This window comes from Myotis lucifugus, unplaced genomic scaffold (assembly GCF_000147115.1).
Source record: "Myotis lucifugus unplaced genomic scaffold, Myoluc2.0 scaffold_10, whole genome shotgun sequence".
In the NCBI taxonomy this organism is placed as follows: Eukaryota; Metazoa; Chordata; class Mammalia; order Chiroptera; family Vespertilionidae; genus Myotis; species Myotis lucifugus.
Window position 1 is genome coordinate 1851128 of NW_005871058.1, and position 9185 is coordinate 1860312.

At 41.9% G+C, this 9185-nt stretch overlaps 1 protein-coding gene across 1 annotated transcript in view; it reads right to left on the reverse strand.

Moving 5' to 3' along the window:
- DRAM1 (DNA damage regulated autophagy modulator 1) overlaps positions 1 to 9185 on the reverse strand; it is a 38950-nt gene that overhangs the window by 28205 nt on the left and 1560 nt on the right. The window lies entirely within an intron of this gene.

Sequence of the window (9185 nt, forward strand, 5' to 3'; positions counted from 1 at the left end):
ACCAGGCTGGCAGGGGGTGAAGTTGGGGGTTTCCAGGCTGGCAGGGGGGTATTTGGGGGCAACCAGGCCAGCAGGGAGGGCAGTTAGGGGCAATCAGGCCGGCAGGCAGAGGTGGTTAGGGGTGATCAGGCTGGCGGAGGGGGGCGCAGTTAGGGGTGATTAGGCAGGCAGGCAGATGAGCAGTTAGGAGCCAGCGGTCCTGGATTGTGAGAGGTATATCCGACTGCCGGTTTAGGCCCAATCCCCGGGATCGGGCCTAAACCAGCAGTCGGACATCCCCCGAGGGGTCCCAGATTGGAGAGGGTGCAGGCTGGGCTGAGGGGAATTCCCCCCCGCTCCCCGTGCATGAATTTTGTGCACCCAGCCTCTAGTAAACTATAAATTATCATTTAAAAGAATCATACTTTTCTTAGCTAAATGTTTTAAATGGCATGCCTGCCTTTTCGTCCTCATGACATTATGGCTTAGAAACACTAGGGGATAATCATCACTGCACTGTATGGCATTAACATCACGTCAGAATATGTGGCTCTCTGTACACAAAACTCATTCTCTGGGTATTTATTATCCGGACCCCATTGTTATGGTTGAACAGGAAAGCAAAGGTCACTGTTGACTGAAATTCATTGTAGTTAGTAATCAAAAAGTCAGTTTAAGCAGGAAGTCATCAAAAAATATATGGATACATACCCACCACAAACATAGAATTATACATTCATTTGCCTACTTGTTGATGTAGGCCAAGACTGTTACATGAGTATAAATCCAATGTATGTGTTTCTGATATATACACCACACCTACTCTCAATCATCTCATTTTGTTTGGGTTTCTTTAAAGTTAAGAAAAATCTTAAGACACTTTTGAAGCAATTTGAGTGCAGAATCCTTTTTGTGTTTTTTTATATGTTTTTTATTGATTTTTGAGAGAAAGGGAGAGGGAGAGAGAGAGAAACATCAATGATGAGAGAGAATCATTGCTCAGCTGCCTCCTGCCCACCCACTAACTGTGGATCTTGAGCCCGAAATCCATGAGCATGAGCCCTGACCCAGAATTAACTGTGACCTCCTGACCGCCTGGTTCATAAGTCAACACTCAACCACTGGGCAACACCAGGCGGGTTTAGCGTTGTTTTTTTCCAGTTTTTATAAATCCTTACATTTGTCAGAAACACTAGTGAACAAACTGCAGTCTCTTTTGAATCTTTCCAAAACACTCAACCGAGTTTTCTTAGAAACTACGATTCTCTTTTTGCATTGACAGACCAACAATTTATTTATATTGAGTTAAAGCACACCATTACAATAAAAAAATACAACTGGCATAAACTCTTTGGGAACAAACACAACTGGCGTTTGATAAGGGTACAAAGAAACAGGTTCAAGAAGCAAACAAGCAGCTCAGAGTGGCCATCACTGGGCACGGTTTTCAGGGTTCACTGGCTTTAGTCCGTGTATTTTTCAGAGAATGAGGTTATCAGTTAAACCAGCAAATTCATTAAGTTGAATTTGGTTAAGAAAGTTTCTGTTATGTGCACAAATACACCAATCACTTATAAAACTTAGCCCTCAACCAAATATCCTGTCCTACTTAACACTAGCATCTATCCAGACCAATGTGGACTTGTCCCTTGATAATGCTAAGCAATTGCTTACAGAGAATTTATGATGTCCTTGGACCAGGGTGTTAATGAGTTCTAAGTGGGTTCATGTGTTAACGCATGAGGGAGGTGCTAGTCTTAAAAACCACAGGGAAGCAGAAAGAAGTAACTTGTCCAAAGTCCCATAGCTGGGGCACATGGTAGACTTGTATTCTAACCAAAGCTGTCTGCTCTAAAGTTGCTCCTTTATCCAACACACTGTATTCCCTCTCAGTATGATTACCAAATGTTGTAAATATTCAACATGGTGAATATTTACTAGGTGATCCAGTTTTCTGCCACCAATCACTGAGCAGGGTTTGTGGTCATGAGGAGGAACAATGGGAGTGACCAAAGACCACACTCAATCCAGCAAACAGCACTTGACAAAAAGTGAGACTAGGCTACTCAAAAGCAACCAAGATGCAGAATTGGCAAAACTTTAAAAGTCAAGGGACTCAGAATATTCTGGAAGCATGAGACACAGCCAAAGTAGAGGATATAATAGAGAGTGGCTTATCATAGAGTGATTCCAAAGTTGCTAACCTTGTAAAATATCGAGAATTTCATGAAGTCAGTAGAAATAGGGTCAGAGAAGAGATAGAAACACAACCAAAGTTAATCAATAGTGAATGCTGGCAGAATCAGTTAACAATTGAAGAGAAGCTGACCAGATTAATAAAATGGGCATAAATAAAGTAGGCCCTTCTGTTGTAAGTGATCTTAGGATTCGGTCAATATTTACTAAGCATCCCCTATGTGTCTAGCACTGTCGTAAATGCTGGGGAGACAGCAGTGAACAGACCCTATATCTCTACCCTCATGGAACTTTTGTGTGAGAGACAGACAATAAACAAGATCAATATCCTTATACATAGATTAAGAATTATCATTTGGAAAACTGAAGTTAAAACATTTCTGCAGAAATGACCCTCTTCCTATCCCCCTTGAAAAATCAAATGTGAAATCAAGGACTTTGTATCATGCAATCACAAAACAGTATTGGAAAATTATGTACTCCTCCCTTAAAAATCAGCACCTGAATTATTTTCAGATTTTTGTTCATTTTAAGAATTTTGCATTTTCATTTTTTTGTTCATTATAAGAAGTGTTCATTATAATGAATTCTGTACGTTTTAAGAATTAGTACAATGTGATTTTAACCTACATTTTGTTAACTAAGTGAGAGGCTCAACCTCTTTTACTTTGTTTACTGTGTCATTTCCCCCCCACTTTAAGTGGCTTAATTTTAGGTGACCCAGTTTTCTGCCACCAATCACTGAGCAGTGTTTGTGATCATGAGGAAGAACAATGGGAGTGACCAAAGACTACACTTGGTACAGCAAACAGCACTTGACAAAAAGTGAGAGCAGGCTAAAAAAGGATGCAACCAGGATGCAGAATTGGCAAAACCAAGGGCCACAGAACATTCTGGAAGCATGAGACACAAGCCAAAGAAGTTGTAAAGAGAGTAGCTTATAAGCTAAGAGGAGTTGATAAGTAACTAGTGAACCACAATAACCTGAGGGATTTGGTCACAGAGGAAATATAAGAAACTATAACAAATTAACCTTGATGGTGCTCAAGAATGTGGGTGTAACCTTGTAAAAATCTAAACTAATCTTTCCATGTTGACCTTTGTTTGCCCTTGGTTTTCACATCCTTGCATTAATGGCCTCATAATCCAGAAATATCACACTATACTACTGCAATTTAGTAGCTGTTTAAATCCCATATTTCTAATTGAATTTTCTGACCAGAAACCCATCCATGTGGCTAAAAAATAACTACATACAAAAAGGCGTTCCAGGTTTGCAAGACGTTACCTTTGAGATAAAGTGGGTAAAAGATATATGAGATCTTTCTCTATTACTTTATGTAACTGCATGTAAATCAACAATAATCTCAAAGTAAAAAGGTTAATTTTTTAAAAAGAAAAAAGGTCTTATTTCCACCTTATTTCTTATCTGCTAAGGTCTTCTTGACCATGACCTACTCTGCCCATCATACACAGACAAACCATTTTATTAGTTTCTTTATGTAAGCAAATATAAATGTGTATTACCCCCGCCCTTTACCCCTCAAGCCCCACCACCTCCACTAATTGGTAGCATATTTTACTCTGCATCTTACTTTTTCTATGTAATAATGTATCAGAGATTTTTCTATATCTATGTATTAATTTAAGGAGTATTCTAGTCCTAACCGGTTTGGCTCAGTGGGTAGAGTGTCGGCCTGCAGACTGAAGGGTCCCAGGTTCGATTCTGGTCAAGGGCATGTACCTTGGTTGTGGGCACATCCCCGGTAGGGGATGTTTCTCTCTCATCGATGTTTCTAGCTCTCTATCCCTCTCCCTTCCTCTCTGTAAAAAATCAATAAAATATATTTTAAAATAAATAAATAAAGAGTATTCTATATAGAGAGTTTTTTTGAAATCTTCTTTGAATAAAGTATATTTATTTAGCCAGTCCTCTACTCATGGTTATTTGTATGGTTTCCAACCTTTTTTAATTAAAAGCAATGCTATGAGTAATGCTATTTTTGTCATTTTGATAAATAATGCCAACGTCCCTCTCTAGAGATTTAATCAATTTACATTCCCACCCGCAAAGTGTGATAGCCTGTTTCCCCAAAGTCTCACCAATAGAGTGTGTCACACATTTGGGTTTCTGCCAATCTAGTAGATGAAAAATTGTATCAGTGCGTTTTAATTTGAAATTTTATTTGATTCATGAGATTGAGCATCTTTCTACATGTATAAGAGCTATTTGTCCATTTACCCAACATGCTGAAGAATAACAATGTAATAAGACAATATATTATAAGGAAACTCAGTTTGAATGTCATACTGGATAGGGATCCTCCCAGGGTTCTGGCTCTTAATTAAAATGCAATGGCTTTCCCACATGGTATGTTTGAATATCGACCTATGAACCAGGAGGTCACTATTCAACTCCCAGTCAGGACACATGACCCGGTTGATAACTCAATCCCCAGTGTGGGACTTGCAGGAGGCAGCCAATCAATTATTCTCTCTCATCATTAATGTTGCTATCTCTCTCTCCCTCTCCCTTCCTCTTTTAAATCAATAAAAATATATTTGTTTAAAAATGCAATGGGTCTTACTCAAAGTGTTCAACATTGTTTTAAAAAATATCAGAACATCCAATTGGTTATCACGTGAAAGGACCATCTTAAATACAGATAGTGCCCGACTTATGATGGTTCTATTTGTGATTTTTTAAATGTATTTTTTTTACTTTACCATGGTGCAAAAGCAATAGACATTCAGCAGGAACCCAACTTCAAATTTTAATTTTTTATCTTTCCCCAGGCTAGCTATATTCAGTAGGTACTCTGGAGATGCTGGACAGCAGCGATGGGCCCCAACTCCCCATCAGGCACGGGATCTTGAGGGTAAACAACCAACACTCTGCAGTATACAGTGTTGCCAACATTCTTTGTTTTAGTTCAATGCTTCAAACATTCTCCAGGCCCAGTGTGCTTTCAGCTGTGTTAATGGTCAATGGAGAGTTCCCATGCAACCATTGTTTGTCACTTTCAGTACAGTATTCAATAAATTACATGAGCTATTCAACACTTTATATGGTTTTGCCCAACTATAGGTTAATGTATGTATTCTGAGCATTTTTATGGTAGGCTAGGCTAAGCTGTTGTGTTCAGCAGATTAGGTGTACTAAATGCATTTTCAACTTAAGATATGTTGGACCAAAAAAAGGGGAATTCTATGGAAAGTAATCTCACAGGCTGATCTGATCATAAATTCCTAAATGATCAGGTCATGGTGGGCAGTCATGCCCCAAGCATAGAACTCCTTTAATAAAGTGTTTTAAACCAGCCCTGTCCATTGCACATGTAGGTTAACACACCATTGAAATACCAGAAGCAATGCATCTTGAAGGGGCATCAACCCTCAAGAAAGCACATAATCTTGTTAACTGTCCAATCTCCGAGTTACTTCCTTCCACCTCCATGTAATCTTCCTAAGTTCTCTCCTTAATTTCAAATGCATAAAAGAACCTGCAAAACTGTTATTCTCAGGAGCAGTGAGATTTTGCTCCCCGAACATGTCAGTTTGGCTCAAATAAACTCTTATTAAAATTCTCTACAACACAAGAAAAACAATAAAAAAATTTTTTTCAGATAAAAGTTTTAAAAAAAGAAAAGTCTCTAGAGGTTTGAACATTTTTTATGTTGATATTTTCAACTTAAGATAGGTTATCAGGATGTAACCCCACAATCAAGGATTATCTGCATCCCAACCACCAATGACTACCTGATCAAGCCTCCCCTAAAGCGATCTGCCCTGCCCTAGAGGAAGAATAACAATATCCATAGTGGATGTCTGAGAAATATTAATTCAACTAATATTGAGAGCCTTCATGAATCTTACTAGTGGCCCCATGCACAAATTCATGCACATTGAAAGAAAATTAATTAGAAGAACTATTTTAATATCACTATTTGCCCTTTCTCTATAATACAAGTGTCAACCAAATTCACGATAGACAATGACATTGAAACACACGCGTGTGATTGGCACCAGCGAGAGCTTTATATGTATTGCGCACGCGCAAGTCAACTTAGCCTTTTATATAGAGAGAATAAATTTGCTTAATTAGACCTGCTTTATGATTTAGCTAAACTTTTTCCAGCCCAGTGAAATACCCCAACTTCTCTTTCAGATAATTGTCAGCAACACAGCAGTAAATATCAACATGAAGCAGATTATTATTGTAGATCAAGCAGGGAGAACAAAGGGTAAAATATTTAACTGCAGCAGTGTTTGACTATATTCTGCGCAGTGAGGAAACCTAAAGTCATTTTCAAGGTCCACCATTTCTTACTTCTTTTCAGTCGGGTCAACTTTCTAAATCTCCATTTTCTGGCTAATGAAAAAAAAAATAGGATTCTACCGAGTCTCCTATCTACCTACTCCAGGACATCTGTGAGGATCAAATGAGATGAGGCACAGGAAAACACTTCATAGACATTTGGTTAAAGTGTAAAATGTTTCCACCTGGCTATAAAGCAAGTCGTGTTCCTGGGCTGAAGAAACTGCAAGGAAGCTAGTCGCTAGGGAGAAGAAGCCAGGCGTTGCTATGTGACGTCATTACCGGGTGCCCATAGCCACCGTTTCCTGGCTGAGCTGGGCTGTGGGCTACATTTTGCGCCATGGGGTCTCTGCAGCGTCGGCTGCGATTTGGTAGGCTGTCGCTCCAGGGTAGTGGTGGGGGCATGTGTCCCACTTCGGGGAAGCTAAGTGTTGCTTTGTGGGCACCAGGTGCCGTTTCTCTGTAAATGGCCAGTGCGCATCACGGCAGCTCTTGTATTGAGCATCTGCCCTCTGATAGTCAGTGCACGTCACAGCTACTTGTCAGACGAACACTTAGCATATTAGCCTTTTATATATATACTAGAGGCCCGGTGCACAAAATCGTGCGGGGGGGGGGGGGTGTCTCTCAGCCCAGCATGCACCCTCTCCAATCCGGGACCCCTCGGGGGATGTCCGAATGCCAGTTTAGGCCCGATCCCCATCCCTGTATAAGCAAACGTTGGGGGGGGGGGGAGTCCCTTTCATAATCTGGGGATCGCAGGCTCCTAAACCGCTCGCCTGCCTGATCGCCTTTAACCACCTCTGCCTGCTGGCCTGATCGCCCTTAACTGCTCCCCTGCTGGCCTGATCACCCCTAACTGCCTCTGCCTCGGCCTCCGCACCCGGGACCCAGGCTTCCCTCCTCCAGCTGGCTGCAGGCACCCAGGACCCAGGCTTTCCTCCCTCTGGCTGGCCACAGGCACCTAGGACCCAGACTGGCTTTGCCCAGGCTGGCCCCAGGCGCCCGGGACTAGAGGCGGCTTCACACAGGCCAGCCATAGCCACAGGCACCCAGACCCCTGGGCGGCTTCACCCGGGCCTGGCTTTGTCAAAAAGGATGTCCAGAAGGTCGTCCAGAAGACATCCGGTCTAATTAGCATATTACCCTTTTATTAGTACAGATATATAGATACTCCAGAGGGAAGACTGGTGACCAACATAATAAGTAAATCACCTAGTTTGTTAGAAGGTGATAGGTGCTATGGTGAATAATACGACTGGATACAGGGAGACCTGGCACATTTAAGACACAGGAGGAAGCCAGTGCAGTTGGAGGAAATGGAGGGAGTTGGGGTAAGGAAGAGTAAGAGGTATTGACAACAGAGATGAATCATAGAAGACAAAGCTGAACATTTTTGGACAAAACTGATCATTCAGGCACACCCATCAGGCCCTGATGTCTAGTTCTTACCTACATCTTGCCCTTTCCTCAATGACTTGGTTTTCTAGGAGGCACAGAGGCATTTCAGAGCTCCAGCTGCTTTTGCAGGCAGAGCTCAGACAACCAAAAGCCCCAGGCACATGTGGGCAAACAATCCACATGTTTGCTGTGTGTGTGTAGGCTGATGACTCCTGGCAACAACGGAACAATCTCATGCCTTTTTCTCCAGTCATTCTGCTTTTCCTAAAGGCTTCTTTTCCTTGTTAAATGTACAATCTCTTTCCTGGCACGTCTGTGATTTGAGCATCTCACGAGTGGTTCGTCTTGTCAGCTCATTTTCCCATTTCTGAAAGTCTTCCATTTCAAGTTCACAGTGTGGTGATATTAATCACAACTATTTCAGACACGTCTACAAAGATTCAAACCCTGCCTCTGGCTGCCTGGCCAATGTGTATCTGTCCCTGACCTTCAGATCCGGGACACACACAGCACTGCAGGGAGGGAGGCATTTGAGATCTTGCTCCCTAGCATGTCTTCAGTTTGGCTCAAACAATTCCTATTTAAAATTTTTAAAATGCACAGACACTCAAACCATTGCAGTGAGAAAAGCTTTTAACACCGGTCTGAGAAGATCTATCCTGCTTCAGAATCAAGAGGAATTAGACAGCCCGGCACATGGCTCAGTGGTTGAGTGGCAACCTATGAACCAGAAGGTCAGGATTTGATTCCCGGGTTGCAGCTGGATCCCCAGTGTGGGGCGTGCAGGAGGCAGCCGATCAATGATTCTCTCTCATCATTGATGTTATCTCTCTCACCCTACCTCTCTCTGAAATCGATAAACTTTTTTTTTTTTAAGGAGCAAGACAATGGCACTTAGGACTGAGATGAGCCATGAGACACCAAGCCCAGGTTTCTTCAGGGGCACAAGACCAGATGGGAAAGTTTGCTTGATGCATGGAGCCTCTTTCTGTATGGGAAACACCCCCCTTGCTCCCCCATGACTGCAGATTTGCCCTATCTCCTTAATGCTCTCTTCCTTGCATCTCTAAATCCTAGTCTCCTCTTGCCTCACCTTCATTTCCCCCTCCTCACCCACAAAGAAAATATTACAGAATATTGCCCACGAGGCAGAGGGCTGCAGGAGGGAAAACCCTTATAATCTGTATCATCTCTACAAACTTTGGTGTCGCCAACTTTATTATCCCCTCACCAGCCAATACAGACCCAGAGAAGCCACACAATCTAGGATAGAGATGAATCGTTCTAATAA